The sequence below is a fragment of the Siniperca chuatsi genome, linkage group LG24 (genome assembly GCF_020085105.1).
Source record: "Siniperca chuatsi isolate FFG_IHB_CAS linkage group LG24, ASM2008510v1, whole genome shotgun sequence".
In the NCBI taxonomy this organism is placed as follows: Eukaryota; Metazoa; Chordata; class Actinopteri; order Centrarchiformes; family Sinipercidae; genus Siniperca; species Siniperca chuatsi.
The window spans coordinates 14,383,385-14,399,115 of NC_058065.1; the positions used below are offsets into that span (position 1 = coordinate 14,383,385).

At 38.6% G+C, this 15,731-nt stretch overlaps 1 protein-coding gene and 1 long non-coding RNA gene across 2 annotated transcripts in view; one reads left to right on the forward strand and one right to left on the reverse strand.

Moving 5' to 3' along the window:
* Positions 1-15,731, reverse strand: part of LOC122872278 (beta-1,3-galactosyltransferase 1-like) — a 101,180-nt gene that overhangs the window by 21,818 nt on the left and 63,631 nt on the right. The window lies entirely within an intron of this gene.
* On the forward strand, positions 3,795-6,762 carry LOC122872279. Its single transcript, XR_006377062.1, has 3 exons — positions 3,795-3,916; positions 4,637-5,017; positions 5,478-6,762. It is a non-coding gene; the product is annotated as an uncharacterized LOC122872279 (long non-coding RNA).

Consider the following 15,731-nt stretch of genomic DNA (forward strand, 5'->3'; position numbering starts at 1 on the left):
ATAGGAAATACACAAAAATAGGATCCTGTCTTGCTGTTACACCACCAAACAGCAAGTCTGATCTTTTTCTACAAAGACTGAACCGTATAGTATGACTTTTTGTTATTTTTAGTTTTCTTTTGTTTTTAAATAAAAATATCTTTTATAATATCTTTTTATATCACTTAAACATAGATAAATCTGTGCTGATTGTTGAAATTGTACCTCTGCTGTAAATGGATTGCAGTGACTGAACTATGTGGTCAGTTGTTTTTTGTTGTTAGTGTCCATGGGAACGTTTTTCTGTGTGGGACCAACAGCAATTTTAGTGAAAACATTCAGTCTAACAAAGAAAAACCTTTCTGGAGTCCATGGCCATTTCTTTGGGGTTTCTTTCAAACCATTCTGTTTCCAAGCATCCTCAAATCCCATATCTGTGAGGCTGTCAGGTCAGTGTACTTTTCTCTGCAGCACCTTTATCTTGTTCTGATAAACCAAGTGAAGATGAGGAAAGTAGGAGTCACAAAGTCCACAAAGAGAGAGGACAAAGACTTATTTTACTCTCCTCACTGCACTGACAATCATACCAGCCATTTAAATGAAGCCTCTTTTGCAATCTTTTCAGTCTACACATGACGATAAGTGTTTTAGAGTAAAACAGTTACCCTGACAACAAACTCTGCACATATTCGACACTGCGAAAAAGAGTAGTTCAGTGTGTACTTGGAAAAAAGTGTCAGTTAAATTGTTGTCACCTTTTCACTCATTCTTAAGTATAGCTTTCAGTCTGCTGAGGGCGGAAAACGGGAGGCAGGGGAGGATTGTGTGCAGCAGCAAAAATGGCTGCAACACTTCCCTCCCTCTCCTACAAACTCTCAACCCGCTCACAACGTAAACATAGTTGTTCACTGACCTCCCTCTCTTGCCGCAAATTATTTGTCTCTGTCCTTGAAAAGAGGATGTCTGAGATGTCAGATCAGAACTATCAGCACTTCTTGGTTGCATAATAGCAGTCACACTGAGGCAGAGTGAGTGTTGAACTCGCCGTGTCGAGCCTCAATGAGGCACTTTATATGATTGAGTTTCTGCTCAGTTTTTGATGGAATAAATAGTCGGCTAGGATTTGTTTCCAAATGAAAAAAGCAAAAACCTGTGAATCCATGCCAATAAAGTAAAAGCACTGACATAAAATCAACAAGTAAAAAGGTCTCCCTATGACTACATAATGAAAACAGGTCGATTTTTCTTTCTTTTGGGGCTTGATTAAAGGACTCTGCTAGTGGTTTTGCATGTGCTGTTGTAGCACATCAGTTTGAGCCAGAGTAGAACCATAATCACTGTGAGTTATAAATGTAGGGTAGGAGGCAAAGAACTTTAAGGTGATTGTATCACTTGAACATTTAATTTTGTAACTTTTTCAGCAAATTCAATTCAGCAAAATATTACGAAAGCTAAAATATGGTTGCATGCTTTGGGAAATGACCATAGACTGTATAAAAGAAGTAGAAGCGGATGCGGAAGTGCCTTAAACCTGCATTCTTTGTAATGGCCAGTAGCAACTCCACTGGTTGCAAAAAGAAGTCCGATTGTATAGAAGGCTATGATAAAATTAACCCAATTCTCACTTGATTTATTACCTCAGTAAATGGTTTCCTAATGAGTTTTGGTCTCAATCGCTAGTTTCAAGTCAAAAATTTGCATCCCAATTAATATCACAGTTAGCGTGAATAACGGATGCACCTTGCTAACCAAGCTAGGTAGCTAGCAATAGCGTTTGGCTAGGTAGAAACCCTCGTTCCTCCCCAGCTCCACCCTCTCATTCCAAATATAGTCACTTCTGGGTCCAAAAAAGATGCCAAACTTAAGGCTTCAAAACGGTAGCCAACATACAAATCGGTGACTTCACGGTGGCTAGGTCCACTTCTTTTATACAGTTTATGGAAATGACTGGAAGGTTTAACCAGATAGTAGTTATTTGGCTTAAGCATGCAAAACCACTGGTATGGTCCTTTAAACTGAAAGGAAATCCTGTAAAAAGCCTTTGTTTAAGCATATGCTCAAAATTAGAATGTGTACATGTTGTAGACTAGACAGTTCACCTGAAATGTACTTTCTCCAAGGAACACCTGGGGTACAAGGTTACACATGGTGTTGACAGAGGGGATAAAACAGGTGCTACTGCATATAGATTATGCAGGCTTAGTCTATATACACAATACTAATTAAATCATCTGTTATAGTCATGAAAATTGTCATGAAATATGTAAGATCTAATATTCTTCTACTATGTAATTGTGTCTATTAAATCTGTCTTTTCAGAGCACTGCACTCCAACCATAAAGACAACAGAGACTAACACTTAATACTGTGGGGTTTTCATTTGTTACCGTTCAATAACCAGGCCTGCATTGTAGCTTCCATTAAATCACTAATAAAAACACCCATAGTCAATGTTAAGAGTTCACAGATCATCTTTCTATCAGTTTAATTAGGCTAATTGATATTTGCTACAGTGCTCATTGTAATTTCATTTAATTAAGGGAAGCATTAATAGATGAGAATCATAAAGGTTGTGAACAGGAATCTGCGCTCTATATTCAAGCTTAATGGATTCTTGATCAAAAGGAGAAGAGAATGTGAATGACATTTTATTTAATTTCTTAGTGACAGCTATGGTGAGAGTGAAAATCAAACTACTGCTTATATAGTTGCCCGAGCACCAGCCCATTTGCTCTCTTTGGCTAAGCTGGCCCTCTGGAGAAAAAAATGTTTTATTTATGCTGTTGTGGCTGCATAAATATGAGTAGCCCATGATTGGTAAAGTTAGACTAAATTAAACCGCCATATCATCCAAACATTTATTACTTTTTGATAGGCATGCCTCCGTGGGACACAGAGATGGGGCGGCCCTATGCCTCCTGTCCTGTGACACTGTAGCATCCAAACTCTGTGAGGGTCCTGCGGCTCCGGTGAGTCTTTTGAAGTTGTGGTAATGATTAACGACAGATGGTATAACCAAAGGGATGCCCTGTCAATAAAAATCGCGACATATGCTTCAGAACAATGCGCAGCTTGTCGCATATGCATCTTGTCGCGCAATAATGCCTTATATTATGCTATCACGTGAACCAATCTTAGCTAGCTAGCTAGCTGGCTAACATATAGGCAGTCTGCTGATGGAGGCAGCTAAGGAGCTAACTTTGCAGAGCTGGATTCAGACTATCAGCAGTCCAGCAGGTGAAGCATTATGATAGAAATGTCAAGCAACCATCTCCTACATAATTAATTTAATGTGAAGTAACGATAGGTCAATCAATGATAAATACACGGTATATTAAACCTGTGTGTAGTATTGTTAATGAGTTTCATCTTTAACATAATGTGCTTTTCTGTAGGGGTCTAACTCCAAAAGCTCCAGTTCAGAGCGCAATGGAGAGACCGAATAGCTATAGTGAAATATGGGATGGTAAGGCCAGAAAATATGTTCATGAAATCCTATATGACATTTTGGTCTGTATTCCAATACATATTTTTACATACAAAACTAGATATAGTCTACTCCAGTCTAATTCCTGGGCTTCACCTAGAAGCATTGAGTCAAGCCACTGTTAACACATGGACATAAACGTCCATGAAAATTCTACTGGCTACAATGAAGTGTTCAGTTGTCTTAGTGCATTTTTTTGCAGTGAGAGATGAAAGTTGTACGTTCAGAATTGAAATGATTAGAATTGTTGAACCAACAAAGCATATATAAGGTACTTGCTATTTTAAATAGTAGTTCCCATGCCCAAGTAATTTTGAATGGAATGAATGGAAAATGCTGGTAACAATGGCATTCTTAATTCTGATTCTAATGATTCAATTTAAGATGAGGCGCAACCACAAGGCTCCACACCAGAGAGTGAGGTAGAGCATACTGAGCCACATCAGACAGGTAAGAGGCAGAGGTGGTAATGGCTGTGGCAGAGTGAGAGAGAGTTACTATAAAGGGCCATGCCAGTGTAGAGAAGAGAATCAACTACTTTAATCAAATAATTACACTTTAATACACTCGTTAAGGGGCACCGCCCGGTAAACCAGGAAAAACAAAGCCAAGTTAATTAAAACTTGGATCATTAAGTTGATCAGTCTCTGAAGAAGGGTTGAATTATTTTTGAAAGACTGACCTTGTCTTCTGCTTCCAATCACTTCTGCTTAATCACTTCTTACTGATTAAATGAGGGCATTGTTTTACAGCTAAATGCCTAATAACTGAATGAATGAAAGATTAATAAGGTATATGATAAAATAACAAACACAACAAATGAAATAGCAGATATTGAGTGATGAAATAAACCTGATCTTATTGGCAATAGTGAGGTGAGGTATGTGATTTGATTAGAAAAATGACATGCTAACGTAACACTAGGGCAATTAACTTTTCTAAACAGGAATTCATATATTTTATTCGACATCAACTCTTTATCACAGCAAAACCGTGGTTTAGCCTACTGTTTTGAACTGTTGGCAAAGATGAGGCGATTCCGCAGGCTTTCCGACATGGTGTGCAGGGATGAATGCACTGTGCACCAACAGCTGCCGATGTCATCCAACAAGCTTTTACTAAATAACGGCATAAGTAGGAGACTCCCTCTCTCTGTGTGTTTCTCTGCAGAGCATGTGCGATTGTCAGTAGACCGCAGGTAGAGCGAGGGGAGACTGTCCACCGTTAATACACCTGGGCGGCCCGACCAAGTAAAGTCGATGTGTGGGAAACACTGCTTGATCCTTTGTAACCTCACCACTTCCACTACTGAAGTAGCTCCCCTTTTTGGAACCAACTCAACCGTGGAGCCGGTAGCAATGTTACTTTCGCTTTCAGCCATGCTTGTTGTTGCTGTGCACAACATCATTATGTCAACAAGTCGAAATGTTGCCATTATCACAATATGATTTTTTTTTCATATTAAAAATGATACAGGTATTATCATGAACGATGTGATATGACACACCCCTGCTCATGACTGTACCCTGAATATGAAGCTTCAGCCTGCAGGTGCTTAGCTTAGCTAGTATAACATAACTGTAAAACTCCTGTAAAACCACAACTTCTCGTTTTTACATTTCTGTTTGTGTACGGATTAAACAAACAAGATATAACATGTTTACTTGTAACATTTAGAGCAGCTGGAAGGCAGTTTTCTTTTTACTTTATATGATATGTAAGAAATGAAGAAAAATTCATTCAAAAACTTGAGAGAAAATAATACTAAATATAAATCATGAAACTGTAAATGTGACTGCAAAGTGAAATCTTTACCAGCTGAAGGTGACTGTAAGCACTTTATCGTATCACGCTCATGATTCATACGGTCATGTTGGCATGTTGGAGGAGGTGGCGGACTGTATATGTGTTGACTGTCGGCTTTTACAGCTGGGAGTTAAGGACCTGCTATCTGTTTAAAGTTGACGTTTGTACAGTGCTCATTTGTATCATGCCCCCCTTGTTGTTTTAGTGCCTGCGAAGAGTTTATGGGCCGTACATCAGTTGTATCAGGTGATGCATCTATGAGAGCTACTTGGAGTTATCCATCTTCCCACTGCCAGGCAGAAAGGTTATGCTTAAAATTATGTAACACCATGACTGAGAGAGAAAAGAAGACACAGAAAGACATTAACTGTTACAACCAGATACTGCAGTTTTTTTAATTATTCAGAAACCTCTCGTTTTAGAGAATCATGTTATCCCTGTGTATTACAGTATAAACTGTAGAGTGAAATCACAGAGCTCATTCTTTTGAATCTGAAGAGTAAGTGAGCAACAGCAGCAGACACTCAATATCTCCCAGCACATGTAATCCAATAACGTCTTGTACGGACAGAATCAGGGAGGGAGCGGCTGTGGGTGTAAATCTACCAGTCTCTGATTGCTTAGCTACACCACACGCTGTATAAGACACACACACACAACACACACATATCCATTGCTGAGGAGTAAAGTCAGAGTTTGGATTCCTTTGAATGCAAAATAAGCATAAAGACAACAATGAACCTGATTAAAAACACTTGATAATACTTCGGCACGGATGAGGTGACTTATTTAGATCTGTTCTGAAGATACACTTCAGTCTGTTGGTTTACTGTAAATGGAGTTTTTATTTTTTATTAGGAGAGCTGATGATTTATTTGTAGACTGTGTGTGTGCCCAGAATATATTTACAGCGCAAGCTTGATTCTTGCCACAAAACATTATTTTCATTAGGACATTTGGTACAGTAAATACTGTATTGTTTGTGAACAGGCCTACTGTGTTCTAAATTCGATTAATTTCATGTATTGTTTTTTATGTGTATTTCTTATTGTTATTAAAGAGATATGGAATGACAGCTGTCAGTGAAGAGCTATGGAACCCAGGTGGTATTATGAAATGTCATAAGCTTGGGTTTTTAAATATGATTGATGGTGTGATATTAAGGATTAAGAAAGACACCAACAGTGCCATTTCTGGGCATTTTGGTGCCCTAGGGGATCTATCTTTTCACAGCCAAATATTTTAATATTTTAGTTTGTATTTAATCACATAGTCTGTCAATTAGTACTTTTAGATGTACACTAGTGTCGCTGTTGTGACTTATGGTTTTAATCATATTTAGGATAAGATAAGCAACATGATTGCCGTGCAGGAGTGTCTCTGACTCCTCAACTGCTGATGTGCAGGTATTATCAGTATCTGACTTTCACATATGGATGTTCTGACCATGTCTTAGGATCCAATATTTAATTTAATTCATTTTTTTTTCACTATGCATCTTACAGCACACTTAGCCTACATTAAAATCAGTATAAGTATTTTTGACATATTTGACAGCTGAAAAAGTTCTGTATTAAGAAAACATAACCTGCATAATAGGTTTCCTTTAAAAGGTGCCCTGTGCAGTTTTCTTATAAACAAACAAGAGTTTCTGTTTACATTCAGTGTTACTCATCAAAACATATTGTGTGTATCCTTGAGGCCTGACAAATGTGTTGAATGCATTTCCTTCCTCATAAAAAAATTGTAAAGCTATTAGTGATCAAAAACTCCACAGGGTACCTTTAATGGTTCCCTATAATATTTTGTATAGCATCGTATAGTATATTTTTTAGAATATCCACAGAGGGAGGATGTCAGTGCAGATCTCTTGTGGCAGGAAGGTCTGGACAGAAAGACGCTCCTCAACCGTAGCACTGATAAAATACTTAACTTTTCAACCAACGGCAGCAGCTTAGGGTGTGGTTCACCTGCAAAATGTCACTGAAATATATGCAAAACAACCGTGTTTGACATCTAAAGTGGTTCTGCTGACATTGCTCACTCTCATTGTCATCATCATCTTTTATCATATCTTTTGTTAACCGACTAACTACTGTGTAACTCAAGTTGCACACATACAGTATCCAGTTCCTGAGTCTCATCTCGGTTTTGATCATAATATCATATAATACCATGTTTACATAGAGCTTTAGTAACCTGGTTGATCATGTCCCTGTACACATGATCTGTACACAGCTGTGTGAGCAAATGATCTGCAGCGTCACAAAATATGCAGCAGCGAGCAGAGTGTCGTCCTATTGAGCCAGCCTGCAGACTCCTCTCAGCATCAGGTGCATGGTGCTGGGTGAGCTCCAGGTTTATTTAACAATGGGCTACTGAAATTATTTACAGAAAATTAGCATTTTAAAATGATGATCATTCGGGATCATCAGGATTATTGCATTATACATTTGATTATATTTAGTTTAGTTAGATTAAGGCCAGGTGTTACATGCAGTACAGTCAGAGTGAATGTACTTTTTCATTAAAAATGTAGCCTTTAACTTTTCATTAAAGCTTGATGCTTTGGATACTTGGTTGGTTTAAAAACACTTGACATGACATTATATTTTATCTCTGACCCTCAACATCAATAATTACCTCTTGTAGCTAACACAATATAAACAGTTCAAATTAGCATATTTTATGTACTGAAAGTAGGTGTTTTGGACTAACGGCATGAAATAAACATAAACAGTAGGGCAACTGAAATTTGTCTTTGTGTTTGAAAGTAAAAAGGATCCATTAATGTGAAGTATTGATAAAATGATAACTTAAATGTTAACATACGAATGCTTTATGGGTCATTTTTCCTGTTAGCTCTTTAGTTAAGTTTTTAAAGATTTGAGATTTATTCCTCTCCAGCATGTAGGGGTCAAAACATTCACTGACAGGTCCGTATGTCTCTCATGTTGGCCTCATTTAGCTCTTCAACAAAGTAAGCAGACAAGCTTAAGTTTCAATTTAAATGGAGACCGGCTTAAGCTTGCCTGCCGTGTCAGATGGAGTACACAGGGACAACAGGATGAGATGCAGGGTGTGATTAACACTTTTGATATCCACCACCAGTTCTCAGTTCTGTTGTCTTGCATTCTCTTTCTCTCCTTCTTGGCTTTCAGATTTAAGATAAGATAAAACTTTAATGATCCCTATGTGAAAATTGGGTCGACGGAGCCGCAAACAGTAACGAGACACAGCGAAGAAATAGAGAATACAAGAGCAGAAGCCGGTCTTCTAAACATATGCCAACAATATGTTAAACATCGGTGCATGTTAGGGGAGAGCACTGTGTATAGGTGAGGTGTGGAAGGAATTACACTTCAAAAATATTGTAAAAACATAACTCTGTTTGGCTGCTGTCTCGGACATCTTTAACAAATTGAAGCAGCTGTACAGTCCACACTAGTGCATTTACTCTTTAACTGTGACAGGAACAATCAGGAAGAAAACAGCAAGTCAGTCCCTCTGTAACTCCCTCTTTGGTTCAAGAGTTGCAGTTTGGTTAAAACAAGCTATATATAATACATACGAAAACATGTAAATATAAACAATATGTGTCTCGGACATCTTGGATGTAACACCTTTCCACTGACACTTAAACACAGCAATTAACTAACACCTAAACATGTTCAATGCTTTTGGTGGAGGAAACATCATATATATCAGAGGTTTTCAAACTGAGGAGGAGGAGGAGACGTGAGGCAAAGATACTGAGTGAGGTGAAAGAGAAGTTAGTTATTGTGGTTTGGCTGCTGATTTAGTCCGCTCACCAACACAGTCGGCAGTTGGAACTGCAGCAGAGGATGAGACATACAGCTCATGGACACAATTAAGGTGCTTGAAATAGCAAAATGAAGCAACTTTTGATACTATGGTGTGTTCAGACAGAAAGCGAAGCAAATTTTTGTGCTGCGTCACTGTCACAAATTTAACTGCTGGACTGTTCACCCCAAACAGACAATTTATGAACTTTACATATGGACATTAGCTGTAAGCTAGCTTGCAGCACAGATTTGTGTGTGGGAGTGTGTGTGTGTGTGTTTGAGTGGCAGCTCAGCCTCTGACTGATCTCAGAACTCAGCAATTCATTTCCCTCCACTCTCCTCATTTTCATCTGGCCTCTGTACAAATATGAAGAAGATTCATCAAGGCCTTGGACTCTTTAACATTTTTTTTTTTAAGTTTGAAATTCTTCAACTTGTGCGGACGTGTCCTTGTGTCATTTTGCGCAACGTGGATGAATTCACGTCTAATTGTGAGTTTCCACGGACTCTGTATGAAATCTTGCTGACTCTAAAATTCGCCTTGCATTTTGTTTGAACTAGGGCTGTCAATTTTTCAAAATAGAAAGTTCAAATATATATGAAATAACACGTAATTTGTACAAATTAATTCAAAACCAACCCAGGAAAGTGTCATACCATTGTGGAAACGTTCATGGGGATGGGGACAACCCCTAACATATATAATATATAGAAGAACAAATGGACAAAAAAATTAACTGACTTGGCTTGGGGCTTCAGCCTTATTCACCACTAACTAAAAGGGCCCCTTTGTTGTTCTGCTTCATTTTCTGTCTTGGCCATCAGACACACTATAATAACAACAAGAAATCAGTGAAAAATATCTGAAGAGCTCTTTTTTCCCCCCATAGCAGTGTTCAGCAGGAGCCAAATTCAGATCAAATTGGGTATTGTGTGCAACTGCAGTAGCTAATCAATGTGTCAAAAGGTAGGATTTGGCAGTGTATGCTTTGGTAAGAACCAGAGCAGAGCTAAAAGAACTTTAGTGTGACAGATTTAGACTTTCTAAATGTTCAGACTGTGGTGACACATTGGAAACAATGAACACTGTTTTTGACCTTTGAACTGCACATTTTATTGATTGCCAGACAATGTATTTTCCTCAAGCAAAGGCAGGCAGCATGACCAAGTTGCTAAGCATTGAGAACTTACCCAACCAAGTGTAAAATCTTAATTGGATGGAAGCTGTTCAGGGCCTGTATTTATCAAGCATATCAGAGTCTGAAATCAGTCTTAACTGGCCTAAAAACCCTGAGTGATGCAAGGTTGGCCTTTTGGGGACCTGGAGTAAAAGGATTTTATCAAATTTCTTAACTTCTATCTCGGCTGATATTTAGGAGAGCTCCAGAGTAGTCCTAACCTGTTAGGAGATGCAGGAGATTGCGTCACGGAAAAACGCGCATTATGGCAAAAGATTTATCATTTTTTTGTGCCTGGCCATGTGTGGGATGAAAAAGAGACCACGTGCAAAGACCAAGCTCCTCGCAAACTTAAAGCAACAGGGAAAATGCAGATTTGACACAATGACAAAACAATTCATCAAGAAAATGATGGCTTCATTGCTTGCTTAATCTATAATGAAAATAACTGTTGTTGCAGCCCCAATTTTAAATTTCTGATGGTGTGGTTATAACATTTGAGAAATGTTCTTATTGTTATGGTGTATTGCGCAGAGTTGGGGACATTACAGAAATACCTCAAATTTCCCCCACCTGTAAAGACTCATACGTTAACAAGTGTCACTGAAAGGGGGATTGGACAGTCGAAGAACAACCCACAGAGGGTTAAAACACGTTGTTTAAACATGTATCTTGTTAAGCCACCGAGTGGCTGGTAAGTAAGCTATGCATTAATATTTTTGCATATATAACCTAGCTATATACTTAGTTACCTATATACATTAAAACTACATATAAAAAGGTGCTATTTTCAGCATTTTGAATTGTACCACTGCAACTGTCAGACTACAATACAGTACCTCATCATAGTTTCTACCTCTCCTGGCAGAAAGTCAGAATAGGAAGCTTCATAAATACCTCTCAGTCCTACTCTGAGGTGTTTTTAGTCCTGGTTTAACTTCCAGCACGATTCCTGTGAGAGATTCAGAGATGCTTGATAAATACAGGCCCTGAAGTGCTGTTTCTTTTCCAGTCTCCCTATACAGTTCACTTAAACTTTAACAAATTGAAGCAGCTGTACAGTCCACACTAGTGCATTTACTCTTTAACTGTGACAGGAACAATCAGGAAGAAAACAGCAAGTCAGTCCCTCTGTAACTCCCTCTTTGGTTCAAGAGTTGCAGTTTGGTTAAAACAAGCTATATATAATACATACGAAAACATGTAAATATAAACAATATGTGTAACTATTGCACATGAACAAAACTAGAGTGGGTCCTGGGTATTTGTAGAAATTGTTAATGTGTGTTGAATTGTACATATACACCACATCGCCTTCCTACTGTAGATAACATGGATATGTGCTTTACTGTTCACCTTATCACAGACTCTAGGCAGAGGAGTCTTAACACAGTGACAAAGTGCAGGATTCCCGTGCTTTGTTGCTTGTTCTTATTATCACTATCATCATCTGGATGTAATTTATGGGTGGAAGTAGTGTACATCCAAGATAACGTGTCCCGAGATATGAAGTGATTCATTCATTCACTGATTCATTCATTCATGATGATATTCATGATATCACTGTGAAAGTAATACCCCTTTCAAACCCACATTTTTCCCTCTTCTTGTAGCAACTTACCATGTTTACTCTTTATTTTTTTTAGGAGGAGCTCCATATGTATTATGTTGGTCTGATTTACATGAACCCTTTTTAATCTGAATGAATTAGCATTAAAGTATTTTAGCACACATCTACAAGCACACAAACATAAATCCACACGTGTATGGGAAGAGACCACAGTAGGTGACAATGATGATGGAAAAAACACATTATCCTGCGGCCACAGTGGTAATTGTGGTTTCTAATGTGGGACCAATTAGCAAGAAGACCCATCAAGCTGTACTGCTCTGAATGTGCAATTAGATTTAATTACATGATAGAAATTTGGCTGATAGCAAGCGAGGATGAGATGAAAAATACATGCTTATCTCTCAAAAGTTGCCCTGTCTTTGAAGTTCCATATTGATATGCTGGTTAATATTAGCAATGTATTTCAAAACATGAAGGAGATGGCCTGATACCAGAGAAAATGGCTTGTATCGGAGGGGCGGTGGGGGGCTGGAACACCGCCCTGCCCTGATGATGGCCCGTCAACCCGCCCTTTGGATCGGGTTGTGGGTTGCCAGGTTGCGGTGACAGATGGGTTGAAATTGTATGTAGTGTGGACTGTGTTTCATAGACTATCTGGCAACTTGGGTGTCCCAAAACTTGTATCCGTGTATGACAATTATTCATACGTTTCTCAGGAGAAACAACAAAACGAGAGGGTGCCGGGTGATGGCCTTGAAATATGGGAGAAACCCGGGAGTGTTGGCAGGTTTGTATATGTGCCTTGTCTCTGGTGATAGATAGTAGCTTGAAAAAACTGTTCAAAACCTCAAGGGAGGATATTTTCACACAAGTCAGACACTCTGCTGGAAATCACAGCTGATTCAGGTGAGACACAGCTTGAGCTCACTCACGTATGGTTTGGCTGCCCAGTTAGTGAGAGCTGTCAGCTCTGCTTTATTGTTAGTACAGCAGCAGCGATGTAGTGGGAAATGAAACAGGTGAGCTACCTCTACTCGGTCAATATCACTCATATTTTTTCCAGAATAGTGTAGTTCCTTTTTTATTTTTGTTCATTTATCCTCTAGACTGATACTATGAACCACAATGTTTGCATGAATTTTTTTATTTAACATTTTAACAATTAACCATTCACAAAACCCCTACGTAAACTTAGCAACCATAACTGGGCTCAGCAGGCATGTCGAACAGAGCAGCACCGCGCCATAGCAGCACCGTGCAGGAGCAAGTTATTCAGACCATCAGGGGGAAAGCAAGAAATTTCCACAACTCTATAATATTGTAATTTACTCCCATGCATGCTGCTCAGAGTAATCTCAGTCAGCAGCTTCTCTGGCAGCAGCGCACTGATTTGTAAACTGCTTATGTGCTGTGCTAAAACAATTTGGCATAGCAACAGTAACTAAGGGGGGTTGGGCTCAGTGAAGGGTCAATTCACTCCTAAAAGGAATTAAATATACAGCAAGCATTGCTTGGGTGAAAGTATTTAATACAATAATTGTACAATATTTTTCAATTACTTCACAGAAATGATGATGATCAAATTTGTAATTAAGGAAAATAAACCCATTACCACAATGTCACCATCAACATCTTGATTGGTTTTAACTACACTCCAAATAAAATGTTTGAATATAACTGAGGAAACTACAATCTGAAGTCAGATTTTGCAGAACAGTGTGGCCCTACTGCGCAGTGTTCAGCATTGATGCAGTAAATCAAAGACAAACTGCTGGTCGCAAACAAGTTTGAGCAGTGCTGCTGAGTTTGGCCTTGCTGCCTTGCTTTGTCAATATTTACCTCTTATAGTTTGATCTCAGCTACTATTGTAAGTTTGTCTTTTCCCTTAATGAGATTGTTCTGCTGATTCTTCATCTGCCGCACTCTACGATAACCAGGAGCCATGCAAAGGCGAGCCAATCAGGCCTGGATCTGAACTGAGATGCCATAATGAGCATCATTTTGCAGGCCCGCCGCAGGACAGCGTAATGCCCTGTCAGTAACCTGCTGTGTAGTAATGACTGTGTACGTCACTCTCTAATGCTACGTCCTCAAACATACACGCAAACATAGATATGGATGGAGATGTACACCCATGTGCCGGCAAACAACTGCATTGTTTAAAAAGTGTTTCATTATTTTCTTTAACCCAAATACACTAATGGCCAATTATTTCTGATATTTTTCCAGCGGTAAAGCTAGCGAGTGTTTTAGCTACAAATACCCAGCAGACTTTGTCCTGTGAACTGTGTTGCTTCATGAAGGCTTTGTGTGTGGGAGTAAATTTTCCTGCGGCCAGTGGGAGACGGGGTTCATCTTAAACAGGCCAGGCTTCTCTGCAGCACTGACATTTGTAGGACCTCGTAAAGTATAAAGCTGTATTTCTTTTCCCCTTTAAATAGGACGTGGCTTTCACCCTGGTTCTTAGTTGATAGTTTTTCAGTATCTACAGTGCATTGTTTCCCCCAGAATATTTTTATGCCCCTGGCATTAAAGCGCTCCACTAAATCCAATAGCAGTGACATTGTTTTAGGTTGACTCCAGGTCAGCTCCAAAGCAGGTCTCAAAAGGCCCAATCAGAGCCTTTTTATATTTCGGATGTTGGATGGGATTTATTGATCATTCAATATCCTAAATGAATCCAATTTTTTTGGTTTTTATGTTCAATGTAAAAAAGGAAATTATTTTTCACTTAACAGATTTCTGTATTTGTGTTTTTGTCAGTGCTCTTCTCACTGGAAAAATGTGATGTCACATACACCAATCAGGATTTAGCAATATTTAAATAGGACACTAGCTGAGTGTTTTTTAACTTTAAATATGATTGTTGCTTACTTAGTCATGAATATTTAATGTTATAGAAAGCAAGTTTCCAGGGGCTTTAATGTAGTGATGCTGTTAAAGGTGTGTTTACATCAGTAATTTTGAAAAGAAAGGAGTAAAACATGAATATATTTTCAATTCTGATCATCTAATTTATAAATCAAACTCTTCAAATATATGTGACTCTAACTGTCATTTCATATGGACAAAAAATTACTAACTGGGCCTTTAAGGGTGCCAAAATAGATTTGTAGGAAATCATATCAAATGGGGCCCCGGATTGGTAAAATTCTGTCCTTAACAATAAACAATAATAACTATGATAAAATAAAGTGAATAAAAATACTAAAATATTGCAAACTTGACCACAAGTTAGATTTGTTTCCTAAACTGTGCACATTACGCAACAGACTGCAGTGATGTTTGGAGTGTGTTTGGTTCATTAGCTGCTGAGGTGCTGCAGAGGATGACTGACTGCTCTTTGAACATGTGGCTGCGTCGGTTTGGACTAACGTCGACATATTGGGGACATCAAAGAGAATACGTGAGAGGCTGAGAGGTACGGCACGCCATATTGGGGTGACAGAACCTCCAACACGCACGCCTGCCATCAAAGTGTTTGTGTGTGCATCAGAGAAAGAGAAAGGAATAGATGGAGAGAGAGAAAAGAGGATTTGTGACATTTTGCATATGATGAATATTTGTTTGTTTTTTCAATTTTCAGCTGCTGTTCAACCGTTTGTATTTGTGTTCTTGTGATTCAGATGTTTCTTTGCCTCAAAAGCTTTGACCGTTATTGCTTAAACGAGAAATGTCAATAACGCTCTACTGTCGAGCTTTAAAACAAACATGAAATGTACCAATAATAGTTTTGCACTTTCATGCAGCAATAACACAAAATTACAGTAAACGCTGTTCCTCTGCAACTATACTACTCAGCAGAGATGTATGGAGTGTAGAAGATTCTGAGGGCCTGCACAATGGGTTACAATTACGATACTACTGAAGTAATTATCCTGATTCTAAATGACAATGGAGCA